At 37.9% G+C, this 26,257-nt stretch overlaps 1 pseudogene; it reads left to right on the top strand.

Annotated features, from left to right (window-relative positions):
- Positions 1–53: 53 nt before the first annotated feature.
- LOC127411572 (serine/threonine-protein kinase VRK1-like) lies at positions 54–26,257 on the top strand (annotated as a pseudogene).

The following is a 26,257-nucleotide window of genomic DNA, read 5'->3' as shown; positions in this document are numbered from 1 at the left end:
AATAAAATAAATAATTTTAACTACATATCCCATAATGCCTTGCAAAACTCGGAACTACGCAATGCTCTGTCTGGCCAATCGCCGTCCTCGACCCTCACACTGAAGTGCAGTTTTGCGGGAACTTTGGAGAGGAAGAACTGTTACATCCTGCTAGCGACCGTGATAAGGTTAGTGGAAACGTATCTGTTCGCTTTGATGAAGCATCGTGTTCGTTTGCGTGAGGCAGCTAATCATCGTAAAGAGGCAGCTATCTCTGCTAGCATGGCGATATAAAACACACGTGTCGCAGTTTCCACATTCCCCTAAAACACAGGATAAACAATTCGGTGTCACTCATTCTGATAAGAATGTTCGGCATCAACAGAGTGTTTTATTACTCTTGGATCACTCCTGAAGGAAACAACAATGGTTCTTAATGTCTGTGTTTCTTTTAAACGGAAAAGTGAAACAAGCCGCATAATTGGAAATAATGCAAAGTGAATCTGTGCATCTGTTTCCAAAACACAAATGTTATCACAGATCAGACAAACAATTAATCGTTTGACATGTCCTTATTTGTATTAAGTGTTAATAGGTTAGTCAGTATAGATACCTTTTATATGTGGTGTAATACATTATATTAAATAACTACCGTAAAACAAATAATACAACAAAAATAACTGTATACATACATAATATTAAGGGGTAAGGCACAAATATACTGCTGAAAGTTAGGAGGGTAATTAAATGCAAACGAGAGAATGTACTTGTCTATTAGATGATTTTACTTGCCTGAATGTTGTAGTTTCAATGTAGTTCATTTTTTATTTATTAGTAGACACTAATGTATCATTTCCTTACTTGTTCTGCAACTATTAGTAGGCCTGTAATGTCAAAAGCCCAGTTTTGCTGTGTAACTAAAGTTAATATGGCAATAATGCATAATGATATGAAAAGATCTAATGAAAAAAATCTGTGATGTAGATCAGACCTAAACCCATTTGCTAATAGTAGAAAAGAGAGATTATGTAAATTGAATGATTTCACTTTACTTGCATGCAATTTTCAGTTGTAATGTAGCTTATTAATGCTTTCTTTTGATTTTCTAAAATAATTTCAGCGAAATGTCTCCCAAGGCCAAGGCAGGTGCGGCGAAAAAAGAGAGAGCTCTGACCAAGAGGAAACTGGCTGAAGAATTCCCACCAGGGGAAGTCCTGACAGATAATGCAAAGAAAAGATGGAAACTTGGGCCACATGTTGGGCAAGGAGGTTTTGGCCTGCTGTATCTCGGTAAGATTCAAATAAGCTGAAGCATATCAGGGTTCAGCAATAAATATTTATTTATTTATTTATTGCTGGCACAACCAGGGCAGTAGTTCGGTTATTAACTGGCTCTGCAACAAATATAAAAAAGTATATAGTAGTATTTATTTATTTTTTTTCACTGACTTTTAATGTTTTTATTTTTTTTCTGTTAAACAAAAAAGGGACTGACAGTTATTTTCACAGTAACTCTATGACAGTTCTAAATTCATGAACTTCAATTTGGCAAGAAAACAATGCCACAATGTAATCACCTTAATGACTTCTTTCTAATTTTCAACTCATCCTTACTTGTGCTTGCAAGACTGTCACAAGTTATTATTGCAATTTTGACGAAACCTAATTTATTTCAGCCAGCGAGATAACATTGCCCTGTTGACATGTTCACATCAGCAAAATTCACAACAACAATGCTCAGTGTATCAATGAATGCCAAATGTTTAAGTCTGCAAGACTTCTCTCTTCATCTCTTGCTTCATTTGACATCAGTTACTCAACTGTGAATGTGTCATAATTGTCATTCTTTCAGCAAACGAGGACTCTTTGAGATCTGTCAGGTATGATGTGCCTTATGTCATTAAAGTGGTAAGGGATAATCTAACATTTTTTTTATTTTATTTTATTTTTTGTTACTGACAGCAGGTGAATGTCAGATGTCTTAGACTGATTGTATGACTTCAGCAAGGGTTGTGCCGATAGACAATGATCTTGGGGATCAATGATGGTCAGAGTGATCGCCAATAGCTGATGCTTTTGATGATGTCAAGACGATATTTGGCTCGTTTTCCCATAAATGTATTAAATTATTATCATTGTTATTATTATTATTATAAGGCTATTATTATTATAAAATTAATATTACAAATAATTTGCCCTGTGGCACACAGACACGCACTTGAAGAAACACTCTTTATTATATTTTTAAGAACAGATGCCGGAAAGTTGCCGTGTACATGTATGACACACTGTTTGTATGGAGGCGTGCAATCTCTTTTTTTGGCAGGAACAGTATCGTCTATGAGTGCTGCAAATGACCTCTGACATCTCAGCTCAGGAGGTGCTTTGAGTTCAGTTCACTTTATTTCCACAGAGAAGTTCATTGTGACCACAACTCTGCAGCCTATACATCTGTGATTAAAACATAAAATAATACAAAAACATGTTCACCTCAAACCATGATTTATATTTCAGTGATTATTATTATCATTATAATTATTATTTTTACATTTATAATTGTTTTTATGTCTTCATTTGTATAAGTAATTTTCCACCTGCATGTTTAGACGGATACTTGCCTGACCGTAAATGGAAAGGTGGTTACTTATATACATATAATTATTTTAATTGCTTTTTTGTTTCGTTTGGAGTGCAGTTTGAATTTAGAAATGTAATGGATTCAAGTTTTTCGTTTTTTAAATAAATTAATGTAATTTTCAATGCAAAATCATTAAAGCAAGAATATTCACCGATCCCTCAGCCCGGGGGTTATATATATATATATATATATATATCGTGAAGGAGGGAACAAAATGAATTTATTCATACACACAATGTATTTTCCCGGACAATGAAATACCCAACTGGTAGAGAATGCAAAGATGAAGTAGATTCTTTGCCAAAGAGATGTTGCCCTTCATAACTGTTGTAAAGCCATCTTTCAAAAAGTTGAACAACACACATTTTAATTGCACTTAATTTTTTTCCAGTTTCATTTAATTCTTAGTTAAAATAAATAAAAAATAAAGTTCAAAGTTTGAAATCAAGGTGTCTTGCTTTATTGTGTAGGCTTAACACTAACCCTGCTTAACGAAAATTACCCCATAGTACCACCTCGCGTCCAACCAGCGGTAATACTGGTGTTCATCAGTTTGAATGTGAACACCGCATCCCCCCCTCCGCGAGCATATCGTGTATTGGCAATATCACAGGCTGACAATAGGACGATTTGACTATGGAGAAGATCGCCCAACCCTAATTGTTAATGCAATTAGTACTAATTACCCTGTTATTTATTAACGCTTACCTGGAGATTTCCCTGCCATTAAATGGTCATCAATAAACCAAGGAAATTCCAAGACATTTGTAAAAAAAAAAATGCTTGATAAACAATCATGCTTGCCTTTAAAATGCAAAGAAAGGATAAAAAGGAATTCGCTGATTCTTGAGATTAGGAACAAAACATTTCCTACATACAAAGGTCCTCTTTGTGTAAAATTAAGAAAATTCATAATAAAATACTGAAAAAGTTAAATCTAAAGGAAATGTGTATACTCAAGGGCATTTATTACTTATACTTTTAAATAATTCCATTAGAGTTTTTTCTTTTTTTAAATAAATGCTCTATACTTGAAAGCACATGTAACTTAACCTGTCCTCAGCAAGAGGTTACAATGTTAAACTGCCAAACATACTGTTTAAAAAGGCAACAAATTCATAAATATAAATTTCAAATGAAAGGTAGGATTGTTTTTATAATCCTGAATAAATCGGACAATGGCATGGTCAGCTATAACTTTGAGTACCACTCTCCCGCTTCCTGCTCATGGCGGATGCAAAAATATGACACATGGTCTAATAAGTTTTATATTGTTTTAGATGTTCACAGCTTTAACATGTCAGCACCGTCATCCCTTTGTGATCATTTCTGTTAAGAATTGTGGAATAATTTTAGTTTAGGTTATAGAGGCAGCTTCAACTGACGGAAAAAAAAAAAAAAAATGGCTCCAGTTTTCAACACATGGTTAAGATGGAAAAATATTCAAATTTGTCTATTCCGTCAGACTTTTTAGAATAGCATGACTTTTTTTTTATTTTTTTTTTTATTTTTAATTTTTTTTATAGATTGTATTGTATCACTTAACTCCTTTACTAAACATCATTATTAGTTAAAGACTTCAAATTTTTGTTAGATGGATCAAATTAAAATAGCAGTGTGTCTGACAGAGTTGACAAATTACAGAAGAAGATGTATGTTATGAAGTGAATAAATGTCAAAAATAGTGTTTTTTTTTGTGTAAAAAAAAAAAAAAATGTCAATCCATTTTGATTATTGTTTTTACTCTCATCTTGCAGGAGCCAAGTGACAGTGGCCCTCTCTTCTCTGAACTGAAGTTCTACATGCGAGCTGCCAAACCTGATCTAAGTAAGCCCTTGTGACTGCAAACACGCCCTCATATGCATGATGAGCTGGATTAAAAAAAGTCGAAGAGCAACTCTTTTAATTAAAGAAAGTTCTGAGCTCACTATTGAGGGCCTTATGGAGACAAACTAACCACAACTCCTATGCCCTTAGTGGTTCCCATGGCTGCCCCTAGGCCACAGCATTGCGCTTTATTTAATAACAATCCAAATGTCAGACTCCCTTGACAATTAACTGCTATATTACTAAGGGATGCTCATGTTTTATTCATTGGAATATTGTAATGTTGGTAAATATTTGTCCCACCAGCAGATTACCTTGCAGCACAGTCAGAATTTGGTCACTAAGGAATACTCTTATATTACTTTGAGCATCAACAAGTTTAAGCAATAAAAGTTCAGAATAATTTGTCTTCTTTACTTATAAAATTATTGTTTAATTGCATGTAATTTAGTGTCATTGTTAGCGTGATATTCTTACATTGTCATCTCATAATGTGCCAGTTTATTTCATTGTTAAGTGAAATAGTTAATATATAGTGAATTATGTTTGTGGTTTATATGTTACTTCAGTTGGGGCTTGGATGAAGTCGAAGAAAATTTAGTATTTGGGAGTTCCAAAGTATTGGGGATCTGGTTTTCTTGAGAAAGGTGGTAAGAGGTATGCAAAAAAATAAAATAAATCTTGATAATCCTAAATACTGTTTTCCGAAGAATTACATAATGAACAACATGGCAGCTTTTGTGTAATTTGTTTCTTATTCAAATATTTAAGACGTTTCAGACGTTTTTTATGACCAGGCCTTCGATTAAAGTGTAATCATTTCACTGAAATCCTCATGACAGGTACAGATTTATGGTCATGGACCGATTTGGAACAGATCTACAGAAGAAGTTTGAGGAAAATGGAAAGAAATTTCCACGAAAGCTGGTTCTTCAGCTGGGCCTCAGACTTGTAGGTTTCCTCTATGATTGACTAAATAAAGAGTCACAGTCGCAGACTATGAAAATTTGAAGTATGCACAAAATTAATTGCAACATGTTTGTTGTGGTCTGTGTTTGTTATGGTTTGCGACATTACAGCCAGTGGGAAACATTTTTATATTACCATATAATAATAAATTCTAATTTTAAAATATCTTTCATCTCTCCAGCTGGACATTCTTGAGTACATCCATGAACATGAATATGTGCATGCGGACATCAAAGCCTCCATCCTCCTCCTGTCCTACACCAACCCCAATCAGGTTTGTTTCAAGCCTTCTACGTGTTTAGCAGATGACTGTTGCTATGGCCGTACAGCTCTACAAGCGTAGAAGAGAGTCTGTGTGTGTTTAAGAATGCAGGACTCTACTGGAGCTCCTGCTCTTTTTAATTGGAGTACCATCATTTGCAATGTAAGAAACTACTTGTCTTATTTTTGCCATCTGTTAATGAGATTTGTGTGGGAAAAAAAGAAAAACAATTTAAGCCTTTAATACTCGGCTCATAAACTGGAGCGATTAGAGACAGTATTGGAGCTGTCTCTAGCAAATAAGGTTTGGGAGTTCTGGGCAGGGGCAAATATTTAATTTGAGGATTAATAATGTATCAGTGGTGTTTTATTAAGATGCTATATTTAAAGTCACAATTTGAAACTTGGCGTCTTGGGATTTGCCGCTGCTTACTGTGTGACTACAGGGCTTGACATTAACACTTGTCCGAGACAAGTGGATTTTTGCAAGGGCAAGTCAGAGTGACTTCTTGCCCGACCGGACAAGTTGCCTGACTGAAAGCTTAATAATAACAAATACTGGGTTTATTTGTGATTTAGCATATGCCTGTATAACTTATTAAAAAATTATATCCTGCTGTTGAAAATAATCTACAGTGCCTGAAATTCTGCGTGGGATTCTTAGTATTGTCTTTTAATAATTCCAGAATCTGCACGAATACAGGAAATCAGCTTTTGTGCATCATTCTCCCTCTCTCGTGCAGCAGCGCTTGTTGAATTTGGTGTGAGTGCACGAAGTGGACGCATTTTTTTTCGACATGTGAATGTCATTTGTACTGCGCCTGTGTTAAGAGAGCAATGCGGTAAAACTATCGCACCTATTTATAAACAAAAATGCTGTCAACGTTGCAAGCACGTAACGTCGGAGCGAGCCTTTCATATCGTGGTGCTCCGTCATAAGTCATAATACAACACCTTTGATAAGAACTGCAGAAAATAGCAAAAATGCTTTGTGTAGTGCTATCTGCTGCAGGATGAAAAGAAACATTTAAACACCTGTTACATTTCTCATCTCCATCTCTCTGGAGCTCTGAATCAGTCAATTTTAATATGTAATATGTAATAATATACAAACATGAAAATAAAATGGTAATATAAACACTAATATTAACAATATACATAAAATGAAAATATATTATCTGTCTTTAAAATACATGGGTCAGTCAAAAATAAGGTTCTCCTCAATCCTCTTCTCAATCTAAAAAGTAAATAATAATAATAAAAACAATCTTAGAACTGTAATACTATACTATGTTTATATTGGTTTCATGTGGTTTTGAACATACCAAACATTTTGAACACATCCCAAAAAAATGTCAAGTCGTACAACCATCAAGTAAAAAGTAGTATCATATTTTCCTTACACCCGATTCTAATTTTTAAAAATATTTTATTTAAATGTAAAAATAAATAAAAATGCTGAGGTAAAAGTAATTTTATCAAATACTATACATTTTTATGTCATGAATATTATGACTTTTTTTTTTTTTTTTTTTTTTTTTGGGTTATTCCATCTGACATTTGATATCCTGCTGGGACATGCCAAATGTCTCTCTTTCAGGGGTGTAAGACATGTTTCTAGAGAGGACATGTGAAGTGTAAAGGTGTGTGGTGGTTGATTCATTTTCATATGTTGATAAATCTTCAATCTTGATAAAAATTCACAGTTATGGTATTTGTCAACGACCCACATATTAAATAAACAGGGTACTTTCTCAGGATTTGTTTTGAATTTTAATGCATTTTGTTAACATTAAACAGCCATTTTTACTGCTAATTTTAGAAAACAACAGCAAAAAAAAAAAAAAAAAAACTTTTCAACTTTTTTTTACTGTGACATGTGAATGACCAATTTACTTGTCCGAAGGACAAGCACATCACAATGCTTAATGTCGAGCCCTGGACTATGAGGGCTTTTCTGACAAATCAAAATAAATTACTACGGTGTTCTCTCTGCCTCTGACATTTATAACAGTTTGTTATTAATATAAGTGTATATTGTCTTATCTTCCTGATATTGTAGAGTGTAAATCTACATGATCTTGTAGTCTTTGAGATGTGGTCTGTGAAATTTAGTCTGTTGTTGATGGTTACCCCTAGATTTCTGACTGATTTGGAAGGCGTTACTGTAGTTGCACCCAGCTGCACAGTGATATTGTGTTCAACAGCAGGGTTGGCTGGAAAGACAAGGAGTTCAGTCTTGGCTGGGTTGAGTTGCAGGTGGTGTTCCTTCATCCAGGCCGAGATATCTGCTCAAAATTAATGTTAATTTTGTCAATTGTTAAAAGTTTCACCATAGCTCAAGAAGTAAAGCCACAAGCACCATGATGAATGTAGATGTCATCTGTGCTCCAGAACTTCCTAAAAAAAATCCTTTGAAACATACGTCTTTTAGATTGATCAGCCAATGAAAAGCATTTGAATGAACCTGGTGTTAATGAAGCCAGAAGTGTCTATTGGGACATTATCACCGTGCAGTGGACGTTATTAATGAAAATTGTTTTAAGCAGTCCCATAACAGGGCTCCTGCGGATCCTTAAAATGTCTTAAATTCAGTTTTCCAAAATGTAAGGTCATAAAAAGTCTTAAATATCTTAAATGATACAACAAAAGTCTTAATTATAATTTAAAGAGGTCTTAAATTTGGGGACAGAAATACAGGAAACTTGATATGACAATGTGATTATCAAACTTCAAAAGATTATGATCTGATTAAATAAATGCATGCGCTGTGTCATTCAGAGTTTTCAGTTAACATTCACCTGTGTTTTGGGCACTATTTTGGTATCTTTGGAACTTTGTTAGGTGCTTCCTGTTGCTTTGAAACTTGCATTTCAAAGTGCTAATTTTCAGACCTTCTATATGTGCTAATTGGCAATCAATCTGTTTGCTGATGCATTTGCAGTTATTTTTCAGTAGCTTTAAAGTTCAACTTTATTGTCTGATTTAAATGTGTTGTATCTGTTGTTAATATTATATTTGCAAATTATTTTTGAAATGTTCCGTAATTGTTTTAGCGGTGCTTCGCAGTTTTGTTGCACAATGTGTCAGAAGCACATGGTTCTAATTTCGCTTCATGGTTTTGTTTCGAAACCTAGGTGTATTTAGTAGATTATGGAGTGGCTTATAGAAACTCTCCAGAACGTGTTCCAAAAAAGTACAAGGAAGACCCAAAGAAGTGTCATGACGGGACCATAGAGTTCACAAGTATTGATGCACACAAAGGAGTTGGTAAGGAACTGGATTAATAAAATCTGTAAGTTGCTGTTTAACAATCTTGCATTTGAGTTGTCAATCTACAGATATACTAGAGAACATTCAGAAGCTCCAACTTAATTAATATACACCACAGCGGTTTTCCACAGTCTATAGTTTGGAATGAAAATTGCAATACAGATTTCTGATAATTTGATTGGGGAGCATTGCATGTTAATTAATTACTAATCATTATGGATTTCTTCTCTTGTGAGCTCTGGTAGTACGCTGTCATAGCCACGAGACTTACAGTACTCGTAATACGTATTTGCCCCCATCCTGATTTCTTCTGTTTTTGTGTATATCTTTTACTAAATTGTTTCAAAAATTCAAACAAAATTTAACATAAAACTAATATAAACACAAAATACAATTTTAAATGATAATTTTACTCATTGAAGCAAAAACGTTATCCAATACCAATTGGACCTGTTTGAAAAAGTATTTGCCCCTTAGTTACTAAATCCCCAAATCTATGAAACTGCATTCATAATGGGGTTCAGCTGGACTAGACACACTCAGGCCTGATTACTGCCAGCCCTGTTCAATCAAATCAACACCTAAATAGAACTTTTTCAAAAGCATGAAGTTGGCTAAAAGGTCTCACCCAGTAGCACAAATTTCTCCAAGAGCACAGTGACGACTCGTACAGAAAGTCACAAAAAAGCCAAGGACAACATCCAAGGAACTGCAGGCCTCTCTTGCATCAATAAAGGTCACTGTTCATGACTCCACTATCAGAAAGACACTGGCCAAAAATGCCATCCATGGAAGAGTGGCGAGGCGAAACCTAGAAGAACATTAAGGCTCATCTGAATTTTGCCAAAACACACTTTGATGATCCTCAAAAATTTTGGAATAATGTTCTGTGGACTGATGAGTTGAAAATGGAACTGTTTGGAAGACAGGAGTCCCGTTACATCCGGCATAAATCAAACACAGAATTCCACAAAAAGAACATCATACCTACGGTCAAGCATGGTGGTGGTAGTGTGATGGTGTGTGGATTCTTTGCTACTTCAGGAACAGGGCGACTTGCAATAACTGAGGGGAACATGAATTCTGTTCTCTACCAGAAAATCCTAAAGGAGACCGTCCAGTCATCAGTCCCCGAGTTGAAGCTCAAGCGCAACTGGATTATGCAGCAAGACAGTGAACCAAAGCGTAGGAGTAAGTCCACCTCTGAATTGCTCAAAAGAAGCAAAATTAAAGTTTTGGAGTGGCCTAGTCAAAGTCCTGACTTGAACCCGATTGAGATGCTTTGACAGGACCTTAAACAGGCAATTAATGCTCAAAAACCCTCCAGTGCGGCTGAACTAAAGCAGTTCTGCAAAGAAGATTGGGCCAAAATTCCACCACAGCATTGTGAAAGACTGATCTCCAGTTATTGGAACCGTTTGGTTGCAGTTGTTGCTGCAAAGTGACACAACCAGCTATTAAGTTTAAGGGGGCAGTTAGTTTTTCACATGGGTGATATAAGTGTTGGATAACTTTTTTGCTTCAACAAAAAATTTAATTATATTCGAAAACTGTATTTTGTGTTTACTCAGGTTGCCTATGTTTTATGTTATATCTCGTTTGAAGATCTAAAACAATTTTGTATGAAAAATACACAAAAATAGAAGTAATCGGGACTACACTGTACATAGTGTGAAGCATACTTGCATGTTTAAAATATGACAATTTAGAGTTGTTTCTGAAATTTTTTTCTTGCTATTTTTAAATACAGCCTGATACTGTGAATTCATATTTAAAACATGAAATATTCCTTCAAAATAGCACATCAGGTTAACCATTGTTAAGTGAAATTCCTCTCTGTGGGGGTAAATATCAATTTCAGCTCCTTCAAGAAGAGCAGATCTTGAAATCATGGGCTACTGCATGATCCAGTGGCTCTGTGGTTGTCTGCCCTGGGAGGACAAACTCCAGGATACCCTCTATGTCAGAGACTCCAAACTGAGGTGAGTGTCATTGTCTTACTTGTGGCTGTTTAAGTGTAAGTGCTTCTGTGTAAAGCAAGATGTGATTTACCTTATTGTTTGCCAAGGGCTAATGAAAATCACCTTATTAGATGAAAACAATGCTCTTTTCAGACCTCCACCCCCCCCCCCCCCCCCCCACACACACACTTTTTGATCCACTTTTAAACATTCCTCTCCTCAGGCGTAGAGACAATATTGATGAATTCATGAAAAGCTGTTTCACCTCAGAAAATAAACCAGGTGAGATAAAGACCAAATTTTCTGTAAGATTACATCAAAAGATTTGGTGTATTAAATAGGAATGCACCGACACCACTTTTCCTTTCCGATCTGATTCCGATATCGGAAAGCTCCGTATCGGCCAATACCGATCCCAAGCCGATACAAGTGTTGTTTTTTTGCATAATCAGTTTAGAATATCTTTACATTATTGTGTGGAACTAATTGGGAGTACTCTTTAATATGTAAATAAACACAAACCTCTAACTACACATAATTTCAATATAAATGTATAGCTTATTAAGAAACACTTTATTATGAGCTAGTATACTGGATAATGTAGCAGCAAAATTCCAGTAATTCCAGTCTTCAAATCTTCGGTAGAAAAGAAACCAGTGTTTTATTTTTTCCTTTTTTTTTTTTTTTTTTTTTGTTCAAAAATGTTTCAACTTGCATCTGGACTTTAAAGGATTCTTTTTTGTTCAATTTAGTTGTAAGACATCAGTTCACTTTTCATTCACACAGTTATTTTTTGGAACCCATTCAACTTAAATATTGTTATAAATTATAAACAAATACTAATGATGACAATAATAATAATAATAATAATAAATTGTTATTAATATTATTATTATTGACTTTTAATTTTAAATTCAACAGTAATATATTTAAAGGAGACCTATTATGCCCCTTTTTACAAGATATAATATAAGTCTCAGGTGTTCCCAGAATGTATCTGTGAAGTTTCAGCTCAAAATACCCCACGGATCATTTATTATACCATGTTATAAATGCCTCTTTTTGGGTGGAATCAAAAACACACTGTTTTCGTGTGTGTCTCTTTAAATGCAAATGAGCTGCTGCTCCCCGCCCCCTTTCCGGAAGAGGGCTGTGCCTTTACAGCTCGTGTTTCGGATACTATAGCAACAACAAATCAGAACCAATATGACTGACACCGTAAATACTGGAGTTCAGCCATATATGTATGAGCAACCGTAAATGCTGCAAAACATAGGCATTTTGAGTTTGTGATAGTGCTTCTTATGTAGAAAATCACTTCCTGCCCTCCATCTGCATTTCACGCCACAGCAACACGGTGATGTGACGTCATGTGCAAACAAGCTATAACGACATAGCTCTGGTCTCCGTGAATACAATCAGAGACAATGGTAACTTTAGCTGCATTAGCCGTGGAATCAGCTAACAAGCACATTCGGAAAGGCGATTTGCAAACATTCACAAAATATAAAGTGCGATACTTACATCTTCAGGATATAAAGCTGGAACACGAACAGTTGGTACTGATCCATGCTTGAGAGTCAAATTTTTTGAAAATCCTACTTTATATTGACCCTCGTTCACAAAGAAGTCCGGTGTAAAATGATTTGCACAAACATACACGAATTTTGGTATGTTTTGGGGCACATTTTCTTCAAAAACAAAACTTGTCCACTGCGTCTTCTGTGGCTCTGATGCCGGGAGTACATGAAGACTCTTATGTTCACTTTTACAGTCAACAACAGAATACTTATGACGCTTACGAAGCTGAGACATTATTCTTCTCACTGTAGCTGCTCCAGCGTGGAAAAAAATGGCAGACTGTGTGTCGATCACTCGGGAGGATCTATGATAATAGGGTGGAGTCGTGGGTGTGGCCTGCTCTAAAGTGACATCACTTTAGAGCGGATACGAAAACCAGTCATTTTGAGACATTGTTTTTGATTAAAAGAAATATAAGAAAGAGGAGTGGGTGGACTTTTAACATTGTAGGGTGGTTGTGTACACACTGCCGACTCACATTTATGTTCAAACACCATGTAAAAGTGGATTTTGCATAATAGGTCCCCTTTAAATCATGCACTTTTTAAACTCTTGTGCTTTTATTTTGACATTCTAAACTCTCCAGGAAGTCCTGTATGTGTCTGTCTGTAGGCAAGTTCACAGTAGTTTAATTAGCTTCTTATTCAAATTCGGGTAAAATGCACCTCTGGTGCCGTTCTAAATTCATATTATAAGTGAACCGAACTATTGAGCAGTCTACATCTGAGATGCTGTTCTTGAGTAGCGTTCAAATATTGTGCGCTGCTATGAAGGCTAAAAATAGCTGTGAGTGCATCACCAGCCTGTGCGTAAGTTTGTGTCAGTAGAGCAGCACGATTCACTAATGCGCTGGCGCTGTGCATACTATATATTTACTTACTAAACAGCCTTTTGTGATTCACAGAGCTATCACACGTCTTCAAGTAGCTTTGAATTAAATGCACGAGTCATATGAACTGCTTTGATGGTGTTTTTATGGTTCTTTTATGTCATTTTTGGAGCTTGACGGTAGCGAACACGACTAACACACAGTATCGGATTTGGATCGGGCTCGTCGGACCGATACCCGATCTGTCTAAAAGCTTCAGTATCGGAGCCAATACCGACGGTATTAAAGTGTGAATGCAACTTGGTGGTAAAATATCAATTACGTAGATTGTCAGAGTTTAGTAATTTTAAATCTTGAAACAATTATCTCAACTAATTGGGATCAAAATGGACTTGTTTTTTTTTTTTTTTTTGACTGTTGAGACACCAGAGGCACCTGTGAGTTCTGCAGTATTGCTTTTTGTTTGTCTGCCAAGAGGTAATTGGGCTGACTCACGTTCTAGTTCTAATGCGCAAACGAGCGCAAGGGCCTCTTTTTATAATGTGTGTGGACCCAGCGATTTAGCCTTAATTAGAACTAATCTATCAGCCTTGTGCTTATTCCCATCAACTTCTCACACTAACTTTAAACTGAGTGGAAGGGGGCACAGATACATGGTTTATGCATTTTCTTGTGGTGGGATGCATTCAGCATGTTGCACGTTTCTGTACGTTGTCTTACAAAATGACATTCTCCCAAGTGTAAGAAATTTTGAGATTATTCTCAAATTAATGTTCTAATGTTTCAAATATATTTTTTTAGTTAATTATAAGAAAAAATAAAGTGTAAAATAAGCGTATGCTATCATTAAAATGTATTTTTCCAGTACAGCAGCACAGAAATGCTTTCTGAAAAGAGTTCCGCTTTAGACGACTTCTCCATTAATAAAGAACTGAAGGAAATTATATGAATGCATACATACATATGTAAATATCTAGTTATAAATAAATAAAATATCAGTACAATAAAGTATCAGTATTTTATTGCTGAAGTATAGTGTGTATATATATATATATATACAGTGTATATATATATATATAAATACACACACACACACAGTTGAAGTCAGAAGTTTACATACACCTTGGCCAAATACATTTAAACTCAGTTTTTCACAATTCCTGACATTTACTCTTAGAAAACATTCCCTGTCTTAGGACGGTTAGGATCACTACTTTATTTTAAGAATGTGAAATGTCAGAATAATAGTAGAGCTAATTATTTATTTCATCTTTTATTACTTTTATCACATTCCCAGTGGATCAGATGTTTAAATACACTTTGTTAGTATTTGGTAGCATTGCCTTTAAATTGTTTAACTTGGGTCAAACATTTTGGTTAGCCTTCCACAAGCTTCTCACATTAAGTTGCTGGAATTTTGGCCCATTCCTCCAGACAGAACTGGTGTAACTGAATCAGGTTTGTAGGCCTCCTTGCTCACACACACTTTTTTAGTTCTTCCCACAAATTTTCTATCGGATTGAGGTCGGGGCTTTGTGATGGCCACTCCAATACCTTGACATTGGACTCAACATGGCACAGAGTATGGCTGCTGCGTTGCGAGATCCGAAACAACATTGTAGTTTTTTGTTTGTTTTGTTTACAGTTCTTATGTTTTTTGTCTTTGATGTTGTCTGCCTTATTGTCTACAACAGACAAACACTTTTGGACATTGGTTCTGCAATTACACACCGTAAACCGGACTTCAAATTCCTCAATGCCGACCTGCTGTTTACAAACATGCCAGCGGAGCCCTTTGTCTGGGCTACTCGGCCGCGAAAACGCAGAAGGAAAAGGGGAAACCGAGCCGGCGTTCTCATCAGAGTAAGACGTCGTGCAAATCGATCCCCGTTACCCAGTATTCTACTGGCAAATGCTCAGTCTCTGGACAACAAGCTTTTTCCAACGAGAGACGAGGGACTGCTGCATTATCTGCCTTACAGAAACTTGGATGTCTGCGGAGATCCCAGACTCAGCCATCGAACCTGCGTGGTTCTCCGTGCACCGAGCGGACAGAGCAAAAGACCTCTCAGGTAAAGCAGAGGTGGTGGTGTATGTTTTATGGTCAACAAATCCTGGTGTGATCAGAGGAATGTACATTCTATCAAGTCTTTCTGCTCTCCTGATCTGGAATTTCTCATGCTTCTGTGTCGACCATTCTGGCTACCGAGGGAATTCACAGCGGTCATTATCACAGCTGTGTACATCCCCCCACAAGCTGACACAGACCGGGCACTCAAGGAACTGTACGGGATTATAAGCAAGCAGGAAACCGCGCACCCTGAGGCCGTGTTCATTATGACCGGGGACTTTAACAAAGCCAATTTTAAATCAATTGCACCAAAATACCACCAACACATCAGTTTTAACACACGAGGGGACCGGGTTTTGGACCATTGCTACTCTCCCTTCTGGGATGGCTACAAATCCCTCCCCCGTCCACCATTTGGCAAATCGGACCACTCTTCCATTCTGCTTCTGCCCGCTCACAGGCAGAAACTGAAACAGGAAGCACCCACCCTCAGAACGATCCAGTGTTGGTCGGACCAGTCAGACTCTATGCTACAAGACTGTTTTGATCACGTGGACTGGGAGATGTTCCGGTCTGCCTCTGATGACAACATCGAGGTTTACGCTGATAGCGTAACATGTTTCATCAGAAAGTGCGTAGAGGATGTTGTTCCGTCCAAAACAATACGGATCTACCCGTACCAGAAACCTTGGATTAATAGCGATGTTCGTGTGGCACTTAATGCGTGGACCTCCGTTTTTAATTCCGGGAATGCGGAGGAGCATAAACAATCCAGTTATGCCCTCCGAAAAACTATCAGAGCAGCAAAAATGCCAGTACAGGAACAAGATTGAAGGACAGTTTAACACCACCAACTCTAGAAGCATGTGGCAGGGAATTAATATCATCAGGGACTTTAAAAGGAATAAAAATTCTGCCATGAACACCGCTGCCTCTCTCCCGGATGAGCTAAATACTTTTTATGCACGGTTCGAGGGAAATAACACAGCCCTCGCAGAGAGAGCTCTCGCGGCCGAAACTGCAGAGGTTAGTTCACTCTCCGTCTCTGTAGCGAATGTAACCCGATCCTTCCGACGGGTGAATATCCGTAAAGCCACGGGTCCAGACAGCATTCCGGGCCACGTCTTCAGAGCGTGCGTGAACCAACTGGCTGGTGTTTTTATGGACATTTTCAACCTTTCCCAATATTTGTCTGTAGTCCCCACATGCTTTAAATGTCCACCATTGTGCCTGTACCAAAGCAATCCAAAATCACTTGCTTAAATGACTGGCGTCCTGTTGCTCTGACCCCCATCATAAGCAAATGCTTTGAGAGACTAATCAGAGATTACATCTGCTCTGTGCTGCCACCATCACTGGACCCATTGCAGTTTCCTTACCGCAACAACCGCTCCACTGATGATGCCTTTGCATCTACAATACACACTGCTCTCTCCCACCTGGAAAAAAGGAACACTTATGTGAGAATGCTGTTTGTAGACTACAGCTCCGCATTCAACACCATAGTGCCCTCCAAGCTTGATGAGAAACTCCGGGCTCTGGGCTTAAACAGCTCGCTGTGCAGCTGGATCCTGGACTTCTTGTCATGCAGATACCAGGTGGTTAGAATGGGCAGTAACGTCTCCTCATCACTGACCCTCAACACTGGGGCCCCGCAGGGCTGTGTTCTTAGCCCACTCCTGTATTCCCTGTACACACATGACTGTGTGGCAACACATAGCTCCAATGCCATCATTAAGTTTGCTGATGATACGATGGTGGTAGGTCTGATCACTGACAATGATGAAATGGCCTACAGAGAGGAGGCACACACTCTGACACACTGGTGTCAGGAGCACAACCTCTCCCTCAACGTCTGTAAGACAAAGGAGCTTGTGGTGGACTTCAGGAGAAGAGAAAGAGAACACAGCCCCATCAGCATCAATGGTGCACCAGTGGAGAGTGTCAGCAGCTTCAAGTTCCTGGGTGTCCACATCACTGAGGAACTCACATGGTCCGTCCACACTGAGGCCGTTGTGAAGAAGGCTCATCAGCGCCTCTTCTTCCTGAGACGGCTGAGGAAGTTTGGAATGAACCGCCACATCCTCACACGGTTCTACACCAGCACTGTAGAGAGCATCCTGACTGGCTGCATCTCTGCCTGGTACAGCAATAGCACCGCCCACAACCGCAAAACCCTGCAAAGGGTGGTGCGAACTGCCAGACACATCATCGGAGCTGAGCTTCCCTCCCTCCAGGACATATACACAAGGCAGTGTGTGAAAAAAGCTCGGAGGATCATCAGAGACTCCAACCACCTGAGCCATGGGCTGCTCTCACTGCTGCCATCAGGCAGGCGGTATCGCAGCATCAGGACCCCGCACCAGCCGACTTCATGACAGCCTCTTCCCTCAAGCAATCAGACTTTTGAACTCTTGATCTCTCACGATCAGTATACATCAGCACTGCACTTTATTAATCTTATTATCTCACACTGGACTGTCACAAATTATATTCTCTTAACAACACACTGGCAACTGACTATCAACTGACAGCCTGAATGTCAATACAGTACAATACAACCTATTGTACATATTATATATACAGGTGCATCTCAATAAATTAGAATGTCATGGAAAAGTTCATTTATTTCAGTAATTCAACTCAAATTGTGAAACTCGTGTATTAAAGAAATTCAGTGCACACAGACTGAAGTAGTTTAAGTCTTTGGTTCTTTTAATTGTGATGATTTTGGCTCACATTTAACAAAAACCCACCAATTCACTATCTCAACAAATTAGAATACATCATAAGACCAATAAAAAAAAATGTTGGCCTTCTGGAAAGTATGTTCATTTACTGTATATGTACTCAATACTTGGTAGGGGCTCCTTTTGCTTTAATTACTGCCTCAATTCGGCGTGGCATGGAGGTGATCAGTTTGTGGCACTGCTGAGGTGGTATGGAAGCCCAGGTTTCTTTGACAGTGGCCTTCAGCTCATCTGCATTTTTTGGTCTCTTGTTTCTCATTTTCCTCTTGACAATACCCCATAGATTCTCTATGGGGTTCAGGTCTGGTGAGTTTGCTGGCCAGTCAAGCACACCAACACCATGGTCATTTAACCAACTTTTGGTGCTTTTGGCAGTGTGGGCAGGTGCCAAATCCTGCTGGAAAATGAAATCAGCATCTTTAAAAAGCTGGTCAGCAGAAGGAAGCATGAAGTGCTCCAAAATTTCTTGGTAAACGGGTGCAGTGACTTTGGTTTTCAAAAAACACAATGGACCAACACCAGCAGATGAAATTTCACCCCAAATCATCACAGACTGTGGAAACTTAACACTGGACTTCAAGCAACTTGGGCTATGAGCTTCTCCACCATTCCTCCAGACTCTAGGACCTTGGTTTCCAAATGAAATATAAAACTTGCTCTCATCTGAAAAGAGGACTTTGGACCACTAGGCAACAGTCCAGTTCTTCTCCTTAGCCCAGGTAAGACGCCTCTGACGTTGTCTGTGGTTCAGGAGTGGCTTAACAAGAGGAATACGACAACTGTAGCCAAATTCCTTGACACGTCTGTGTGTGGTGGCTCTTGATGCCTTGACCCCAGCCTCAGTCCATTCCTTGTGAAGTTCACCCAAATTCTTGAATCAATTTTGCTTGACAATCCTCATAAGGCTGCGATTCTCTCGGTTGGTTGTGCATCTTTTTCTTCCACACTTTTACCTTCCACTCAACTTTCTGTTAACATGCTTGGATACAGCACTCTGTGAACAGCCAGCTTCTTTGGCATTGAATGTTTGTAGCTTACCCTCCTTGTGAAGGGTGTCAATGATTGTCTTCTGGACAACTGTCAGATCAGCAGTCTTCCCCATGATTGTGTAGCCTAGTGAACCAAACTGAGAGACCATTTTGAAGGCTCAGGAAACCTTTGCAGGTGTTTTGAGTTGATTAGCTGATTGGCATGTCACCATATTCTAATTTGTTGGGATAGTGAATTGGTGGGTTTTTGTTAAATGTGAGCCAAAATCATCACAATTAAAAGAACCAAAGACTTAAACTACTTCAGTCTGTGTGCACTGAATTTATTTAATACACGAGTTTCACAATTTGAGTTGAATTACTGAAATAAATGAACTTTTCCACGACATTTTAATTTATGGAGATGCACCTGTATATTATATATACTTTTTTTTAATATTGTATAATGTGTGTTGTATATTGTGTGTATTGTATAATGTACATTGTTATTATTTGTATATTGTGTTGTGTGTAATTATGTGTATATTAGATTTTAAATTGTGTTGTGTAAATTTGATGTTTATTGTAGATTGGTATATGTCTCATCACTGTCATGACTGCTATGTTGCTCGGAACTGCACCCAAGAATTTCACACACTATTGCACTTGTGTATATGGTTGTGTGACAATAAAAGTGATTTGATTTGACTTTGTTGTCCTTAAGCCATTTTGCCACAACTTTGAAGGTATGCTTGGGCGTCATTGTCTATTTGGAAGACCCATTTGTGACCGAGCTTTAACTTCCTGGCTGATGTCTTGAGATGTTGCTTCAGTATATCCACATAATTTTCCTTTCTCATGATGCCATCTATTTTGTGAAGCACCAGTCCCTCCTGCAGCAAAGCACCCCCATAACATGATGCTGCCACCCCCATGCTTCACGGTTGGGATGGTGTTCTTCGGCTTGCAAGTCTCACCCTTTTTCCTCCAAACATAACAATGGTCATTATGGCCAAACAGTTAAATTTTTGTTTCATCAGAACAGAGGACTTTTCTCCAAAAGGTAATATCTTTTGTCCCCATGTGCACTTGCAAACTGTAGTCTGGCTTTTTTATGGCAGTTTTGGAGCGGTGGCTTCTTCCTTGATGAGCAGCCTTTCAGGTTGTGTCGATATAGGACTCGTTTTACTATGGATGTAGATACTTGTCTCCCTGTTTCCTCCAGCACCTTCACAAGGTCCTTTGCTGTTGTTCTGGGATTAATTTGCTCTTTTCGCACCAAACTATATTAATCTCTAGGAGACAGAATGCGTCTTTTTCCTAGTGGTATGATGGCTGCATGATCCCATGATGTTTATGCTTGCGTGCTATTGTTTGTACAGATGAACATGGTACCTTCAGACATTAGGAAATTGCTCCCAAGGTTGAACCAGACTTGTGGTGGTCCACATTTATTTTTTTCTGAGGTCTTGGCTGATTTCTTTTAATTTTCCATGATGTCAAGCAAAGAGGCACTGAGTTTGAAGGTAGGCCTTAAAATACATCCACAGGTACACCTCCAAATGATGCCAATAAGCCTATCAGAAGCTAATAGGCTAATTGCTTAAAGGCTTGACATCATTTTCTGGAATTTTCCAAGCTGCTTAAAGGCACAGTTAACTTAGTGTATGTAAACTTCTGACCCACTGGAATTGTGATATAGTCAATTAAAAATGAAACAATCTGTCTGTAAACAATTGTTGTCCTAAACGACTAGCCAAAACTTTAGTTTGATAATGTGAAATCTGTGGAATGGTTAAATAATTTTTAATGACTTCAACCTAAGTGTATGTAAACTTCTGACTTCAACTATATATATCAGCCACCCAGTTCTCTAAACATTGGCATCTGTCGACCACAAAAAAAATGTGTGCCAGTATATACTTTGAAATAAGTTTTTGTTTCAACTTTCTCCTCCTCGACCTCTGTGTTGCCTAGTTTTGCAGTTACCGTGTGGCAGCATGTACTTTTGCAGAACTTTAGGGCGTTCTTTCTTTGTGTCATTTAAAAATCAAAGATGTCATTGGCTCCCTTTGCTCAGTCACTGATGTGATGGCAGTTCTTAAGCCCTGTGACAGCCGCGCGGCAGACAGAGAAATCCCTCCTCGGGCTGTTTTCTTGTGCGTACATGCTGCATCACAACACTGAGGTGATAGGAGGCAGCACTGTTAGCACGGCCATCACGACTAATTCTGTTTTGTGTGACTATTTTAGCAGCCGACAGTAAACAACAGTTTGTGAGTAGAGAAGTATAAGGAACAAAGTGACAAACGTCAACCCCTCTCCTCTAAACTTAGCCTGAAGGTTAAAGTGTGAGCATCTTCTGTGAAGACACTGCCCTACAGGGAATGCTCTGTCTTTCCTGCACTATTCTAAAAGCACAAACACACATACACACTTCTGTATGTTCAGTTTAGTAGAACTTTGAGGTGGAGGTCCATGTAACTTTGTCAATCGCTCTTAGTTTATTTCTCGATCCAGATTTAGTAGTATACATCTTAATACATCTTTAATCTTAAATCAAAGTATGAGTAATTTATGTCTTAATAAAAGTATTTATAACGTTAAAGTCGGTTTACTAGAAATTCAAAAATGTTTTACATGTTACATTATCATGTCGTAATGCCTATTTAGTGCCTCGAATATGCAGTGGTTATACGGTATAGACAAGTCTTTATTGGTTTACACATTTCTATCCTTGTACGGTATATACTGTCATGGCTCATATCCCTAAGTGTGCTGTCCAATGAAATAAATGCATTCTTGTATTTACAGATTCAATTGTTCTATTTAATGTCATTCTCAAATTTCAGATGAAATGGGGAAGTTCATGCAAGAGGTCAAGACTCTTGGATACACGGACAAGCCAGATTACGCAAAACTGCGAGGTATTTTACTGCAAGGGCTGAAGAGCATGGGGGCGACTGATGACAGAAAGCTGGACTTCACGGTGTCGGCCAATGGCAAGGGCCCGACCTCAGTTAAGGTGAAAACCACCTTCAGCAAAACATTAAAAAGCCAGCCTCTATCGCACATCCTCATTCACTTCCCCCAATAAAAACACGGCACATTCAAAATGCTCAGGCATTCTGCTTTTAAAGCCTGCCTTTTAAAAATGGGCCCATTTCAACATCCTGTAATTTGTTTACCTGTTGAAAGCAGTTTCAAATGTAAAAATGCCCGCACACGATCCAAGACTAATTTCTCGGGTGAGTAGGAACTGCTATCAAGTGCATTGATTTTCAAATACAATTAAAGCGTGATGCTTTTCACAGATCTGTCTTGAGCTTATTTAGATTCCTTCTTTCGATCAACACACAGAGTTGCTTACCTTACCTTTGCAATGAAGTGCCATGATGTTAATATTTTAATATATTGTCCTTCTGAAATCTCCATTTCTTCAGTATTTATCTTTGTGCCATATAATTTATTTTCATAGCTAGATTGTGTTTAATGGAAGGGTGTCATTTGGATCTGCCCGGCATACCTCAGTTTGTTTTATCTTAGATTGCAGTCAGTAGATCTCACTCTTCTGAAATATGGCGATAATACTTCTCTGTTTGAACACTTGTGAAGTTACAGGTTGAAATTGGATCAGTGCAAGTGGAAGCATCAGCATTTATAGGGAAAGTTCACCTAAAAATGGGGATTCTGTAATAATTTTTGTCGTTCCAATTAACTTCATGTTGTTCAAAACCTGTAAGAATTCATTTATTCCGTCGAACACAAAAGGAAATGTTAGGCAGTATGTTAGTCTCCGTAACCCTTCACGTTAATTGCATTTTTTTTTATTTTATTTTTTTATACATACAATGAAAGTAAATAGTGACTGAGACTTTTATTCTGCATAATATCTTTTGTGTTCCATGATGTGTATGACTTTCTTCTGCTGGACACAAATGAAGATTTTTAAAAGAATATCTCAGCTCTGTAGTTCCATACAATGCAAGTGAATGGTGACCAGAACTCAGAAGGTAAAAGTCAGCATAAAAGTAATCCATAAGACTCCAGTGGTTAATCAATATAATATTAATTAATATAATAGCTGTGTGTGCAGAGTAGATCAATATTTAAGGCCCTTTTTTCTGTTAATCAACACTTTTATTTCTACATTCTGGTGTGGAAGTGACTTTCACACCATTCCCTATCATATCACATCTGAAGATATGGATTTAACCACTGGAGTCATATGAATTACTGTTATGTTGCCTTTATGTCCTTTTTGGACCTTCTGAGCTCTGGTCACCGTTCACTTGCAATGTGAGGACCAACAAAGCTGATCTATTCTTTTAAAAATCTTTGTTTGTGTTTAGCAGAAAAAAGATCATACACATCTGGGATGGCATAAGGGTGAGTAAATGATGGGAGAATCTTAATTTTTTTGGTAAACTATCCATTTAAGCCTGAATTTCAAGCTAAACCAGCTTTAAAAAATAATTCTGCAACTTTCTTTTTTATTATTTTTTTTTATTTAGCTTTAGTGTAAAACAAAATATCTGAGCACACACAGATGCCTTTGATTGCATATACTTTCTGAAAACGATAAGACTGTGGCTTCATTCATGGGGTCCGTCGTAAGAGCTCTTGGCAACAAAGCCCTATGCATCTCAGGTTCTCCTCAGCGCCCGGGTGTTTATCCCGATTGCCCCCCTCCTCTTCCTCCCACAGACAGGTCCTGAGTGCCTGCGTTTATTCTCTGCTAATGTATCACAAATTTGCTTACACGGTAACCTTGGAGTTGGTGCAGGCCGGCAATCAGCGAGCCGCACTTACGACAGGGGAGGGGAAGGACTCTCCTTGCTTCCCACAATGCAGTTTGCATATGGAAGGTGCCACCAGGGAGCTGGCCCATACCAGCTGAGGGTTACCTGCCCACTGCCGTTATTGTATGTAATTATCAAGCCAATCTGTTCAGCTCAGCAGGGTCTGGATGGTAATCATGAGGCAGCAATTGACAAAATGGAAGGGAAATGTGAGGGGGGGCTGGTAAGGATGATAGTTCAAGTCCGAGAGAGGGGCGAGCATTCATTATGCAGTCTGAGTGAAGAAAAGGGAGAATTTGATTGCTGTCGTTAAGTGCATCTTCTTCATAACCCCTGGTTCGGTTAGTATGATTTCCTTGAATTGAGGACTTTTCCTGTGTTCTATGCTAGAATTTTCATTGGAAAAAAAACAAGGATTTTTGATTGATTGAAATTGTAAAAATTAACTCAAACTACGTGTTATTGTTTGGAATTCTGACAATTTCACATCCAGACCTTTAGTTTCAAGGCTAGCTTTAACATTGAAATCTGATTTGTTCCCAGTATCATCAGTGTCAAAACACATACAGTATATTGCGTTAGACATTTAAATAATTGTCTCTTTCCTTGCCGGATTATATCCGTACTGGTTAGCTGATTCGCAATTGCATATGCTTATGCTTTCAAAAGGCTCAAGGCAAGCGTAATAGTTTCCATATGTAAACTGAGCAAAGGTCCCTCCTTAATATTTGATTTGAACTTCCTACAAGGTTGCTTTAGGCAAGTGATTTGACCAATGCTCTTTCCTTCTTTTCCACTCATATGTTGATTTTTGACTCGAAGAATCTAAAGCGAAAAAAGTGGCGGAGAAAGGGAAGTCTAATGACGAAACTGATGGCAGCCCGGCAAAGAAGAGGCGAGCTCCTCCAAAGAAGGGTAAGCCATCCTCTATATGATGCCATCTCTGTGTCCAGTTGGCTTAATCTTTAAAGTTTAACTCAATCACCAGCATTTGTGTCTGTTTAATGTTGATTATCAGAAAAAATTATTTAGGCTTGTCCCTCCTTTTCTTTAAAATAACAAATCTGGGTTTCATTCAGGCATTTACAATGAAAGTGAATGGGGCCAATCCGTAAACATTAAAAGTCTCACTGTTTCAAATGCATAGCCATAAGACGTAAACAATATGGCTATTAACAATAACATGATTGTGGTGTGATGATATCTTCTTCTTTTTTAGTTTTTTGTTTTGTTCTGAAGGTATATCAAGTCTTACAAATTTGTTGCCATAACGACGTAGCATAGTAAACCCTAAAATAACCGTGAAAATTACAAAGTAAATAACTTTGCAGCTCGAATAATTCCCAAATTTAGTATAAAGTGTAAAATTAAAAGCTTTACATTTCTGCCTTTAAAACCCACAAAAGTTGCCAATTCACTTCTATTAAAAGAGCCTCACTGTAACCTCAATTTTTGCTTCTGTTGAAGAAAAGGGGCGGATGAGTCAAATGTATTTTTTTTGGTCACCAACTAGAACTCTGTATTTGTACAGATTTTCTGATTCAATTCCAATTCACAAGCTTTCTAATCCGATTTTGATTCGATATTGATTCATATGGGTATTTTTCAGTTATAATGTCCATTTTGCCATTTGAGCTCATACTAATGAGAGTTGATTCTAATGGCTATACCTCATCCATGCTATGTGTGATTAGATTTTAGTTTTTGTTGTTTTTGATCAACAACTGATTGTAAAGAACAGAAAGGGTATTAAAAGAGACATTATCCGTGACAAACGGGTTGTCCGGATCTCGTCTTTGGACACACAGAACGAATCAAACAAAACTTTTACTCTTAACACACAGTGAGGGGATCTCGCTGCTGAACTTATTCCCCACTATACTACACAGTCACTGGTGAGTGAAATCTGAACATTTACCAGCCATTGGCTAATCACAGACCTTTTTAGTCGCATAGCGTGAAATTTAGTTGCAAATGTGAGTGATTTTCTCTCATTGTAGCAGAGGGTTGCGCACAGAGTAAAAGATCAAGCTTGAGATTTAAAAATCGTTATCAAATCATTCAAATGAAGATCACAATGCATTGTTTAATTTTTACCCAGTCCTATAATCAACATTATTGCTCAAATGCTGTTGATTAAACTTGTAATAAACCCAGAAAATTCCTTTAAGCACACAAATTATGAATACTATGATGTTGCAAACTGACTCTCTTAGCATCAAGATGTGTAAAAACTGGAATAAGGCAATGAGTTATGTAAATTTATGGACAACTTAAAGTGCTGTGTACAGCAAACTTTCGTAAATGCTTGTTACTTCAGTGGATTATAGTAACATTGTAACATTGTT

This window comes from Myxocyprinus asiaticus, chromosome 20 (genome assembly GCF_019703515.2).
Source record: "Myxocyprinus asiaticus isolate MX2 ecotype Aquarium Trade chromosome 20, UBuf_Myxa_2, whole genome shotgun sequence".
Lineage (NCBI taxonomy): Eukaryota > Metazoa > Chordata > Actinopteri > Cypriniformes > Catostomidae > Myxocyprinus > Myxocyprinus asiaticus.
This window is presented reverse-complemented; position numbering and strand designations above follow the sequence as displayed.